This window comes from Erythrolamprus reginae, chromosome 9, assembly GCF_031021105.1.
Source record: "Erythrolamprus reginae isolate rEryReg1 chromosome 9, rEryReg1.hap1, whole genome shotgun sequence".
In the NCBI taxonomy this organism is placed as follows: Eukaryota; Metazoa; Chordata; class Lepidosauria; order Squamata; family Dipsadidae; genus Erythrolamprus; species Erythrolamprus reginae.
Genome location: NC_091958.1, coordinates 33,796,279 through 33,810,246, shown reverse-complemented (window position 1 = coordinate 33,810,246; position 13,968 = coordinate 33,796,279).

The following is a 13,968-nucleotide window of genomic DNA, read 5'->3' as shown; positions in this document are numbered from 1 at the left end:
AGGGAGGGAAGGAGGGAGAGAGAAAGAACAAAAAAGAGGGAGGAAGGAAGAGAGAAAGGAAGAGGGATGGAGAGGGAGGGAATGAAAGATGAAGGAAGGGAGAGAGAAAGGGGGAGGGAGAGATAGAAAGGAGGGAGAAGGGGGTAGTTAGGGAGAGGAAAAAGGAAGGGCTTGGAGAAAGGCAGGGGGAAAGAAAGATAGAAAGGAAAGAGGGAGGGAGAGATAGAAAGGAAAAAGGGAGGGAGGAAAGAGGGAGGGAGAGATAGAAAGGAAAGAGGGAGGGAGAGATAGAAAGGAAAGAGGGAGGGAAAGATAGAAAGAAAAGAGGGAGGGAGAGATAGAAAGGAAAGTGGGAGGGAGGAAAGAGGGAGGAAGACATAGAAAGGATAGAATTATGGATGCAAGAACTTGCTCATGTGTGATAGCTACTTTTTGGCTCAAAATATTTTTGTTCTATTTTCCTCCTCTAAAATCTAGGTGTGTCTTATCAGCAGGTGCGTCTTATAGAGCGAAAAATACGGTAATCATTAACAGGCAGGGCGTTGCAGCATATAATCTTGTGGGCAATACTGAGATCCTGTTTGAGGCGTCGTAGTTCTAAGGTTTCAAGATCCAGGATTGTAAGTGAAAAAAGTATTCAAAAAAAACATTCCAGTAGCTAGAACCAACCTTTTTATACTTCAGGTCTAAAGGGACCCGGAGGAGCACAAGTGTATAATCTTTGCGAACATCATTTTTTCTCATTTCAATTTTCATTTCATTATGTTCAGAATGTTCAAATTAGTATGCCAATGCCAAAGATGGTCAAAAGGTTCTGATTTTGCAGGCTAATCGAGATAAAAACGAACAAAATTGCACAAAAGTGGGGGGGAGGCCCTTTTCTAAGCAAAATAAACAAATAAGCATCAATTTTTTCATTTCAATTTTCATATCATTGTGTTCAGAAATGTTTGAATTAGTTTCCCAATACCAAAGATGATCAACAAAGTCAGATTTTGAAGCTTAATCTAGATGAAAATGAACAACATTTCACACAAAAATGGGGGGGGGGGTTGATGAGCAAAATAAACAAATAAGAATTATTCTTTTCACTTCAATTTTCATTTCATTGTGTTCAGAAATGTTCAAATTAGTATACTAATGTAAAAAGTATTCAAAAAGACCGTTCCAGTAGCTAGAACCCACCTTTTTATATTCCGGGTCTAAAAGGACCCGGAGGGTAACAAGTGTATAGTAAATGGGAGGAGAATTCCAGGGTTAAGTGAATCAAATCAAGCTACCTCCATCTATTTTGGATGGATGAATGGAAGGATGGATGGATGGATCTCTGAATTAGCAAATTTCTACCTCTCTCCAATGCTACCTATGACATCATTCAGCCTCCATAAAGGTTTCGGCTACATCGCTTCTCTCATTTCACAAATTGAATCATATTTGATTTTTTTTTAAAAAACAACAACCATTAGTGCATATCCAAAAATAAATACTATAAACATATTCCAACACTAATTTCCTGCAACTGAATGCAAACTTTTTACTAAAAGGCATTTGAGGTATATTATTTGTACATTTAAGTTGTATTCACTATTTACCTTAAACATTAGCTTCTGGACCTCAAAGGTCCTGAAATAATTAAAAACGTTGTTTCCTTGAAAATATTATAGATTAAACGGTGTAAACAAACCTAAGAAATAATTGGAATTTCTTTAGCCGAAATCTCCCTGGGAACAGTGAGAAGACGGTTTAGAAACAAGTAGATGCCTGAAGTTTATTTCAACAAAAAGGCACAAGAATATTGCATGTATTAAGTATACTATTAAAAAATGTTAAAGTTAGGTTTTTAAAAATTGACATTAAGGGTAAACAGTAAAAATAAGTAGCTTTCATATTTACATTTATTAATAAAATTTAACTTATTTCATTAAATTTGACATTTAATGAAATACGCAAAAGGATGAGAAATAGGAGAAAATCTGAACCCAGAAAAGACCAAATAAAAACAAGGGTGTTAAAAGCTATAGATAGGTTTAAAAAGATGGATTCAGATACTCTGAATCTCAAACCTCAAACATTTTTTTGAATGCAACTATTATGGCTTACAGACTGTGTAGCATGTGATTTAGGCCCTGCTGTGCAAATCCAGATAAATGTCTGTACTATATTTCTGCAGTAAATCCTGGCTAAATAAACCATAGCTTAGTGTCAGTTATGAATCTACCACACCATATTGAGATGAAATAAATTTTAAATGCAGATATTATGAGAGGTTACATTAAAACTGGGCGCTTAACTACAAATTTCCTGCTTACTTTTTGAAAAGTCATTTAAAAATTCAAAAAATGCCAACTGGGAATGGGCTTATTAATAAAACCTGCTCCCTCCCAAAACAATTAATATGGGCTAATCCATTATCTCCCCGTTATCAATTAATAAAACTCCAGAGTGCAAAGCAAGGAAGAATGTGGCAAGCAATATACACAGTTCAATGAGGGTTAAAAAACCCTTCCATTAATGGATTATAAAGGTCAGCTTCAAGAATAAATGTTATGCTAAAGGTCGGCTGAATTACTATTTATATAGGAAAGACCAAGCTAAGGAGTTATGCCCTTTGCTTTTAATATTTAATCATTAATTTAAATTTCAGGTCCCTCCATTATTTGAGCTGTGGAATTCTTCTTATACATTAAAAAATGGTGGGTTGTTTTGTTTTTTAAACATATATGTATGTGTGTGTGTGTGTGTTTGTGTTTTAAAATAGTATATATATAAAGGTTACCACTTTTGTTCTGATTTTGGTTGGTGCCAAGCCAAAATATATCTTCCAGTTTAATTCATGGATACTGTTTCTTTATTATAGTTAAGGAGGTACCAATTTTTTTTAAAAGGTCATGTACCTAGATGCCAATAAAGAAATAAACAAGCATAGTACAGATACTAAGAGGATGCACAACCAGTGTCAATGCCATCTGATGCATATGGAAAAATGCCAGAGGGGAAACCTTGATGTGCAAAAAACCTCTCATGAAATAGTAGCAATAAGCAACACATGGGAACTACAGGTCACACAAGCACGACACAACTAATTTGATGGGGCAGTGCTGCAGAAAAGTTGCATTTTACATTTCACCTGTCTTTCTGCCAAGAAACAGTTTCATGGACTGAAGATGGAACATTATGCCAGTCCAGTGGCTCAAAAGCTACCAGACAGCAACTTTTGCCAATTAGTTTCTTAGTTCTAGGTTGTTTCTCTTCGCCAATTAATTTTATTGGTCATTAAGTTTTGTTTGGTCATATATGTTATTGTTAACAATACAAGCAGACAACAACAACAAAAGGCAATTAAAGTTCTAAAGGCAGTAGCAAAAGTTTGCAGCCTATAGTGGTTAACTCTGCTCTTACAGTTGCGCCAGCTGGTTGAACACCTCTGAAAATGGCAAAAGACACATGGGGAGCTTAAGTGGAGACTAAGAGAGAGAAGACATAAAAACTCAGTGCAGATGTTGGAAGCTACAATTTCATACCAAGAATAGCAAGTGGGCTTTTTCTTGGTTGTTTTTAGGGAGGGGAAGGATGGCCCACTGAAGCTAGGCTCTGGTAGGTGAACTCAAAGGAAGGAAAAGCTTTCGGCCTCAGAAAATGATATACCAAAAAGGCAAGACAAAGGAGTGGGGTTGACAAAAGGTAAACTCTTTAAAGTGAAGATTAGACCTAACAACAGAACTAAATATGACTCTGTGCTGTATTTTCTTCTGGAACAAATTTAAGGAATTTTGCTAGTTAGTACCAGGGAAAGGTTACCAAAAATTTTATTACCACACTGTGGGCGTGGCTTGTGCAGGATGCCCTGCATTTTTTCCCCAACATCTTTCAGTGCAAATTGGGTGCTTTAGGGTGGAGCTCCATTTTCGCTACCTTACTGAGTTTCCCCCTATCCGGGCAGTAGTCCATCCCTGGTTAGAACCATAGAATTATGAAAGTAGACAGAACCTAGAGGTCTTATAACCAGGGATAGGCTTCAAAAAATTTAGCAAGGGGTTCTCTGCCTGGTTGCTGGGTGGATGTAGCCATGGTGGGCACGACCTAGTCCCGTGATGGTGAACCTATGGCATGCGTACACAGGTGGCATACAGAGCCATATCTGTCAGGGGTCAAATAAGCAATGAAGAAACAATCAATATTAATAAAAATCTTAGGATATAAGCAACAAGTTACAGTCATACAGTCCTAAGTGGGAGGAAAAGGGTGATAGGAATGATGAGAAAAAACTAGTAGAAATAGAAGTACAGATTTAGTCAAAAGTCTGACAGTGCTGAGAGAATTATTTGTTTAGTAGAGTGATGGTATCTGGGGAAAAACTGTTCTTGTGTTGTGTCTTGGTGTGCAGTGCTCTGTAGCAATGTTTTGAGGGTAGGAGTTGAAACAGTTTATGTCCAGGATGTGAGGGGTCAGTAAATACTTTCACACCCCTCTTTTTGATTTTTCAATTAGCAAAAATTGACAGAAAACTCTCACTAAAATGTTGGAAATGCAAATTAGTTAGTGGGTCATATTATCACATGTGGTGGCATGCAATAAAGGGTGTTGGGCAATTCCTATTGTGTCTTAATGACTTTGTCCTGATTTCGATCTTGAGTAAGGGCTAACCCCCATCACCATGAGGCTAAAGGTCTTTTGTCTTGTAGATAAGATGGCCCAGTCCTGCTGGAGCTATTAACAAAGATGGGGGCTGCTTTCCATGAACACATTTCTCCTTTAGGGAAATATAATATTCTGCCTTTTTAAATATTTCCCAAAACATTTCATTCTTCTAGGAGGAGGGGTAACTACCCTCAGACACTTTAATGAGATTTCTTCCCTTCCCCTCTTCTTTCAAGTGACAGAGGAAGATCCAGCTCTACAATAATCAGATGAAAATGCAGGAAAGTGGCAAATCAATTTAATATTGCAGCACTATTCAATAATTTAGCAGCTCTTCTTTACAAGTTTCCACTTTATTAAAAAGTTTGCTCTCCCCCCCCCTCCTCACCCCACCTCAACCACTCTCTTATTTGTTGGAATTTTTTCTCACTCTACATGAAATGGCATATTTCCCTTTTTTGAAGGAAAGCGTACTCCTCAAAATGTCACAATAATTGGCAACCTCCTGCCACACGAATCCCAGCGGCCGGTTAGGTCCCACAGAATTGGCCTTCTCCAGGTCCCGTCGACTAAACAATGTCGGCTGGCGGGACCCAGGGGAAGAGCCTTCTCTGTGGTGGCCCCAACCCTCTCGAACCAGCTCCCCCTGAGATTAGGATTGCCCCCACCCTCCTTGCCTTTCGTAAACTTCTTAAAACCCATTTCTGCCATCAGGCATGGGGGAACTGAGACATCCCCCCTTGCCTATGTAGTTTTATGTATGATATGTTTGTACATATGCTTTTTAAATAATGGGGTTTCTAGGTTTAAAATGTTAAATTGTTATTTTAGACTTTTAATATTAGATTTGTTATTGTATGTTGTTTTATCACTGTTGTGAGCCACCCCGAGTCTGCAGAGAGGGGCGGCATACAAATCTAATAAATAATAATAATAATAATAATAATAATAATAATAATAATAATAACAACAACAACAACAACAACAACAACAACAACAACAACAACAATCGAACCAGGAAATTTAAAATGAGTTTAGTAAAGTTAGGCACAAATAGACTTTCCAAGTTTTTCAATAAACTATTAAGAACAGTTGGGCAGGCGTTTTCTCAGAATTTAAGAAATAATAAATTTTTCAACCATTTCATGGATGTCTCCATATTCAACATCTTCGAGCTAATAATATGGAGGCTGAAAAATCCCCACCAGATTCCTGGTTTAATGGAAGGAGGGGTGCAGTGGCCAATGGCTAAGAAGCTCAGCTTGTCAACCAGAAGGTCAGCAGTTCAGCAGTTTGAATCCTTAGTGCTGTGTAATGGAATGAGCTTGTTACTTTTCCCAGCTTCTGCCAACCCAGCAGTTTGGAAGCATGTAAAAAATGCTAGAAGAAAAATAGGAGCCAATTTGGTGCAAAGGTAATAGTGTTCCGTGTGGCAGGCCATGAATTTATCACCAACATTTGCACCGGCTTGACATCATCATGCCAGCCACATAATCAAGGATATGTCTTCAAATGGCACTGGATTTTTGGCTTAGAAATGGAGATGAGTACTGAACCTAGAGTCAGGAACGATTACCACATATGTGCAAGGGAAACCTTTACCTTTAAGGAGGATCCAAAGTGTGAAAGATAAGAATGAAATAACAAGCTGTGAAGGAAAGGGGGACAAGCTATTTGAACCCACCTGCACCAGGGGTGGGTTTGAACTGGCAGTGACCCGCTGGTGATGTCATGACTGCACATACGTCGCCAACTTATTTTCAGCTTTTGGGGGGGGGGTTAGGATTTTTTGGCAATGCACATGCGGTACAGCCATGCGGTACGGGAGGAAGTGAAGCAGCAGTGAAAGTTAACACCCGCCCCTGACCAGCACACAATCTAGCAGATCAGCATTGAAATCCATACATCTTAAACCTGCCAATATTGATAGCAGAAACAGATATGAGAATAACAGAGTTGGAAAGGATCTTGAAAGTAGTCTAGTCCAGTCCCCTGCTCAAGCAGGAGACCCTATAGCATTTTAGATAGGTGGCTGTTCAGTTTCTTCTTAAAAGCCTCCAGTGATGAAGCTCCCACTTTTGAAGACAAACTGTTCCACTGGTTAGTTGTCCTCACTCTTAGGAAGTTTCTCCTTCATTCCAGGTTGCCTCTTTCCTTGATTAGTTTCTATCCATTGTTTTCAGTCCTGCCCTCTGGTGCTTTGGAAAATAAATTGACATCCCTCCTGTTTGTGGCAGCCCTTCAAATACAGAAATACTGCCATTATAATCAGATAATCAGAACTGCAGAAAAAAACAATTTCCAACCTGTCTTTCATTGAGGACCTGTATATGCACAAGTCAAAAAGAGGTGTGTGTGTGAAAATATTTATTGACCTTTTACATCCTGGGCATAAATTGTTTCAATTCCAAGCCTCAAAATGACCTTATAGACCACTACACAGCAAGACAACTGTTGTGAGTGCTCCTTGTCCACCTCATGTCATGTCTGATTCTGAGGATGATGGGCCAGACCCCAATCCCCTCCAAGGGGGTTGCCAGAGGAAGCTGAGAGCGAGAGTGAGTCAGAAAGTGACTTGGATGAGCCTGGGGGAGCTGATGTGATATTGGGGGAATGGTTCCAGTCAGACAGCGAGGAAGACATGTTAGTGGAAAACAACTGGATAAACCCTCACTATAGAAGAATGATTCGAAGGCGAGAGGAGATCCAGAGTTAAAGGTATTAATTCACAGCCTTAGCTCTTTGAGGTGTGATGTCACTTCCAGGCATTATAAAGGAATGGGGTTGTGAGAAATGGGCATGGAGTCTCAACATCATTTTTTAGAAGAGACATGAAACCTAGGGTGTGCTGGAATGAAGCTTTAAGATCATCCCTGCTGCATGCTGTGCTAGCAATGCCTTCAGTGAGCAGAATGCCTTCGGTGAGCCGAAGTTTCAGTAATTTACTTTGTTTCAGGAATGTAGCTAAAGAATGAGTTCTGGCACTCTTTCCACAACTTGATCAAAGCTGGCTCTAAGTGAGATAGGATCTGCTTCTGTGCTATTTTTAACCCCGCGTTTTCATTCATGTATGCTTGATTTTGAATAAAGAGTGAATTTTTATTAATAAAGAAGTGATTTTTGGAAATTGGAATTCACCAAAAGCCCAAGAAGCAAAACAACAACTAGACACAAGAACAGTTTTTCCCAGAACATCATCACTCTGCTAAAGAAATAATTCCCTCCCCACTGTCAAACTATTCACTAAGGCTGCATTACTATTACTATTAGTCTTCTCATCATTCCTTTCACCCATCTCCTCCCACTTACGACTGCATGACTGTAACATATTGCTTGTATTTTTTATTAATATTGATTGTTTAATATTGATTTTTATTAATGCTGATTGCTTCCTGATTGTTCATTGCATCCTATGACAATCATTAAGTGTTGTCAAATGTAGCTTTTCTTTTATGACCACTGGGAGCATCTGCACCAAAGACAAATTCCTTGTGTGTCACTTGGCTAATAAAGAATTCTAGTCTAGTCAGTTATATCCCCCTAATTCTTATTTTCTCTAGACTAGCCAAACCCAAATCCTGCAGCCGTTCTCCATCTGTTTTAGTCTCCAGGCCTTTGATCATCTTAGTTGCTCTTCTTTGCATTTTTTCCAAACTCTCAACTTTTTCCCGTGACGTGGTGGCCAATATTCCAGGTGTGGTCTTGCTAAGGTTTTATAAAGTGGAACTAATAAATCATGTGATTTTGATTCTATGCTTCTGTTTATTGTATTAACTTGCCTGGCTGGCTCATGTTTAAGTGATCATCCACTAAGTCTCTAAGATCCCTCTCACACTTATTGTTTTTGTTGGATAGAGCCCATTGTTCAGGTTTGTCATTGTACCTTGAGCTTGTCTTCTAAAGTAGGCAGCTTAGTATCATCTGAAAATTTGATGAGCTACCCTTCTATTCCATCATCCAAGTCTTTTATGAAGATATTGAAGAGTATTGGGCTTAAGACAGAACCTAGCAATACCCCACTGCTTAATTCCCTCCATGTAAATGTAGAGCCATTAAGGACTATTTGTTCAGCCGGCGTATGCCACACACCTTCAAGTAACGGGAAATTTAGCCAAGCAGACGCACACACGAGAGAATGCAATTAAATGTTCTTTATACAAACAAAAAAGCAAAACTCCCTTTTAAACTTTAAAGGGATTTCTTGTACAAACAAGGCACTCTTGAATACAGAGATAACGGAGTCCAGCAATAAATCCAAGCAATAAACCAGTATCTGTGAAGTTCGTCACAGCTACTGTTGTTCAGACATGATAAACACAATGTCTTTATATTCCAAAGTCCAGGAATCCAAACAAAGTCCTGAGCACAATCCAGAAACAGCAAGGCAGGATCCAAACCAATACGATCAGATTATCGTCCACACTGCAAGGCCAGCAGACTGCCAATTTAACAGCAGCCCTAATTACTTGAACCCCGCCCAAACACAGGTGGACTCAATTATCTTCTGTAATACTTTTGAAGCTGTTCTCTCCTATGATAGTTCTACGCATGCATGGGTCTATCATTATTTCTTCATCTGAATCAAACAAAGATAAGGAGGATTGGCTTCTTCCTGGGCTGTCTGCCATCCCACCGACACTTCCTTCTTCAGAGGATAATTCACTGGCCGACTCTGTCGGCAGCAAAACAGGCCTGTGACATTTGGATGTTTCCCCCACATCCACCTCCACATTCCTTGGGGCAGGAGCTGGGCCAGAGCTAACCACAACACTACTCATTACAAATCCATCTTGTTAGTACTCTGTACAAATGGTTGAGTTGGTAATATATAAACAAGACAACTATGTATGGTTGTATGGATTGATGTAATATAGCTTTAAAATGTATGCTATGTTCTGTTTAGCTGTAGTATTACAAGTTACCATTAGAGGGAGCTAGAGATATTATTTTCTCTGTTGTTTCATTATGATTGACTCTTTGACTTGCTAGTAATCTGTGCATTATGCTCTGATATTCTGATGTGTGTGAAAGCTGTAATATCTTTATTGAATGTATATGACAAGACAAACTAGTAAGAAGATTATTGTACTTCTAGAGATTGACTGATTTGACCATGTATGACCTGGAATGTTTATTTGTACTGTTCAGTTTGTTAAATTAAGCACTTTCTGTGTATCTCTCTGTGTGACTGGATAATTACTCATATCTACTGCAATACCATGTTTCTATGTGCATGTCCTTGATAACTCAAGGGTGGCTCTGCACACACACACCCCTTAACCCTCTGGTGGTGATACTGTCTATCCTACATTTGTCTAGACTTATCTCATGATCAATTGGTCCTGGTGAGTTAGCAATGGCAAATTATCTTAGACTCCTGGGAAAAAAAAGAGATACCGCCTCCAATGCTAATGGCTTATTTGCTTTGATAGCAAACTTAATTTCTCCCCAACAGAGAAGCAGGAGACCACCCACTAAGTTCACAAGAGTGGCAAGATTTAAAATGGAGAACATTAGTTAAGAGTTTAGTCCTCTACATACAGTCTAATCCTCCACTTCACATTGTTTCTAAGACTTTACATATGTGTTAGATTAAAAAAGGCTTATAGATAATTACTAGAGTGTAAAATAGGACAGTGCCTTGAATTCAGCATCCCAATATATTTTTAATCACAGGAAGCTACTGAAATGACTGGAATGTGCTGGGGGAATTTTGGAGAAGCCTATGTTTACCGAATGATTAAAAAAATCAACAACCTTAAGAGCTTAAGAGAAATTACAGCTGCAAAACCAAAGGAAGGCCCTTACTAATCCCAACAGAAGGGAATTAATTGACAGCTGCTTTTTCTTGGGAGGGGGGGAGAGATGTTTGTATTACTCTTCCCCTATCTGGCACCCAACAAATGCATCCAAACAGTGCTGACTGGGGATTTTAACACATCTGGATAGACAGAGTTGAGATCTTGCAGCGAGCTATCATAACACACAGTTGGAGAAAACAGCATGAACTTTCTTTCAAGGTAACAAAGGCTGCTGTGTACTGTTTTAAACCCTGCATGAAATCCGAGTTGTGTGTAGCTACCTGATTGTAAGGGTAATTTTTTAAAGGACAGACTTCCATGTCATTTTATTTCTCTGCTCAGGTGTGGAATTACAGGAAGGGGCATGCATTTGCATGATGTCAAGGTCTACTTCAAAAGCAAGTCAATCAAATCACAGAATCAAGTTAATTTGCCCCCTCCCTACAAGAATTGATTCAAGCTTAAATAGCTGAACTGAACACCTCTGAATCGATATAATCCGATCCGATTTGGGTAGCTTTCATGCAGGAGCCTGTACATTTTCAGCATCCAAATCTGATCAATGTGGGTGTCCCAAATTCAAGTGATCAACTTATATTCTAAATTATGTTTTTGGAACTGAATGAGAAGCATTTGGTGGAACAGTATATAATGGCTGTCACAGAAAAGAAAGGATCAAGCTGTTCTCAAAAGCACCTGAAGGCGAGACAGAAAGCAACAGACAACCAAACTAAAAGTTTGACAGTTAGAACAGTTAACAGTTAGAACAATTAATCAGTGGAACAATTTGCCCCCAGAAGTTGTGGATGCTGCATCACTGGAGGCTTTTAAGAAGAAATTGGACCCCCATTTGTCCAGAATGATATAGGAGAGTGGTGGGTTGACAATAGTTCAGACCAGTTCATCCATACTAGTGGTAGAAATTTGAGCCCACTCACTGAACGGGCAGCCATGGCCAGCTGTCCACGCTTCTAGTTGCCATGGCTGGCAAAAAAGACCCCTCTCTGCATGCAGAGGCTCATTTGTGGGAAGTAACAGGGGCGTGCATATGAGCAAAGCATGCACAAGCACGCAAAACATGCACTTCCATTGTTGGGGGCAAGAAGCTGACTCTGTAAACTGCTTAGAGAGCGCTGTAAAACACGGAAGCAGATAATAATATTAATAATAACAACAACAACAATAATAGTAATAGTAATAATAATAATAACAACAACGACAACAATAATAACAGAGTTGGAAGGGACCTTAGAGGTCTTCTAGTCCAACCCCCTGCTTAGGCAGGAAACCCTACACCCCTTCAGACAGATGGCTATCCAACCTCTGCTTAAAAACGTCCAATGTTGGGGCATTCACAACTTCTGGAGCTGTTGGCAAGCTGTTCCACTGATCAACCGTTCCGATAGGAAATTTCTCTTTAGTTCTAAGTTACTTCTCTCCTTGTTTACTTTTCACCCATTGCTTTTTGTTCTACCTTCAGGTGCTTTGGAGGATAGATTTTCTTTGTGGCAACCCCTGAGATATTGGAAGACTGCTATCATGTCTCCCCTGGTCCTTCTTTTTATTAAGCTAGACATTCCCAGTTCCTGCAACTGTTCTTCATATGTTTTAGCCTCCAGTCCTCTAATCATCTTTGTCGCTCTTCTCTGCACTTTTTCTAGAGTCTCAATATCCTTTTTGCATTGTGGCGACCAAAACTGCCGCATTCCAAGTGTGGCCTGACCAAAGCCTTATAAAGTGGTATTAACACTTTACGTGATCTTCATGCTATCACTCTGTTAATGCAGCCATTGCTATTGCTACTGATTTAACAATGGCAGTGATTCACTTAAGAAACAATGAGACAAAATTTACTTAACAACTGTCTCACTCCCCAACAGAAAATTTGGGGTCAATTGTTTGTATGTCGAGGACCACCTATATAAAAAGGGGCCAAAAATCAGGAGCAAACACTGCCGGCGAAGTTGTTTGTAAAATGATCAATGCAAGGAGTCTTCCCAGAAGGACTGAGATGAAGGAAATAAATTGCATCATGTTTTGTAAACCGGGAACAGTTCATTGTGGTGGGGTTTTTTAAAAAAGCGTAGTTCAAGGATAAATCGGGCCAGTTGCCTAGCAGGCCAAGGAAGAGACATTACCACAATTATCTGCAACTAAGAGCATTGCCTATACTGTGTCAACCCGCAATAATCATAATAATATGAAGCACACCTCTTAGCTGATCTGAATGCAGAAATGACAATAAAAACCAGCAGACAAGGAGCGATCGTGGCACCCTGATGCTGCCGCCACATTGACCAGAGAAATGGAACCACGGCTGCAATTTTGCTGCTTCAACACAAAGACCTAAATCTGTTGCCAATTGACTTTCCCCAGCTCAGCCTTCGCTTTTGATGAAGATCAGTAATTGCAAGCATCTGCTTCCCAATGCCTCAAATTGATCAGACATAAGGATTTCCCATTAGGCAGAAATTAAGGATATATTTCTTCCAATATTGCTGCTCCCAAAAAATACCGCCTTCTGCCTGGCTTTTCGTTTCTGCGCCCGGCTCATCCTTTTTGGTTAATAAAGATGTCCAATGGAGAACAACTCAACGGGATAACATAGCCAAACAGAGAAGGGAGATTTGTCTGTTCCGACTTCCCTTTTTCCTTCTCCATTCTGGGCCACAAGGACTCAGCTAATTGCCTAATTGAGGAGCCTTTGGCGCTCTCTGAGTTTGGGGGCTTTTTTGCAGGTATTTCATTACCAAATTAGGTAACATCATCAGTGCCACAAAGGAATGGGGGAGTTATAGAGCGGAGGAAGAGGAGGGATGAGCTTGCTTGTTTTCTTCCAGACCATTACCCAAACTAGGTAACATCATCAGTGCTGGAATGGAGGGGGAAATGTTTACTTACTTACTTTTTTTTAATAAGAAAAAATTATTATATAAAACAAACAAACAAACAAATTCATATACCTGTATCTGTTTTTACAGATCTAATACCATAAAATTTTACATATTGTTGTTACAAATCACACCTCTATGTCATAAGCAAACTATATACAATTCAGCAAGTTAATAAGGCATAAACATTTGATACATTTGAATGTTTATTTATTTGTTTGTTTGTTTGTTTGTTTGTTTGTTTGTTTACTTACTTACTTACTTACTTACTTACTTACTTACTTACTTACTTACTTACTTACTTACTTACTTACTTACTTATTGGATTTGTATGCCGCCCCTCTCCGTAGACTCGGGGCGGCTAACAACAATGATAAAAACATGTAACATATCTTCTTCTACATGTACACCTATACTTTTTTGTATTGATATATTCAGGTTTTTTTGTGGATCCATTCATACCATCTTTGCCATATCTCTTTGTTTCTTTAATTCTTACTCCTTTAATTGTGTTTGTCATTTCATCTATTTAAGCACAACTATAGATTTTCTTGATAATCAAATTTTCAGACGGGATTTGTTCTTTTTTCCACATTTGCGCTATTGAAATTCTGACTGCAGTGATTATATGTGTCATA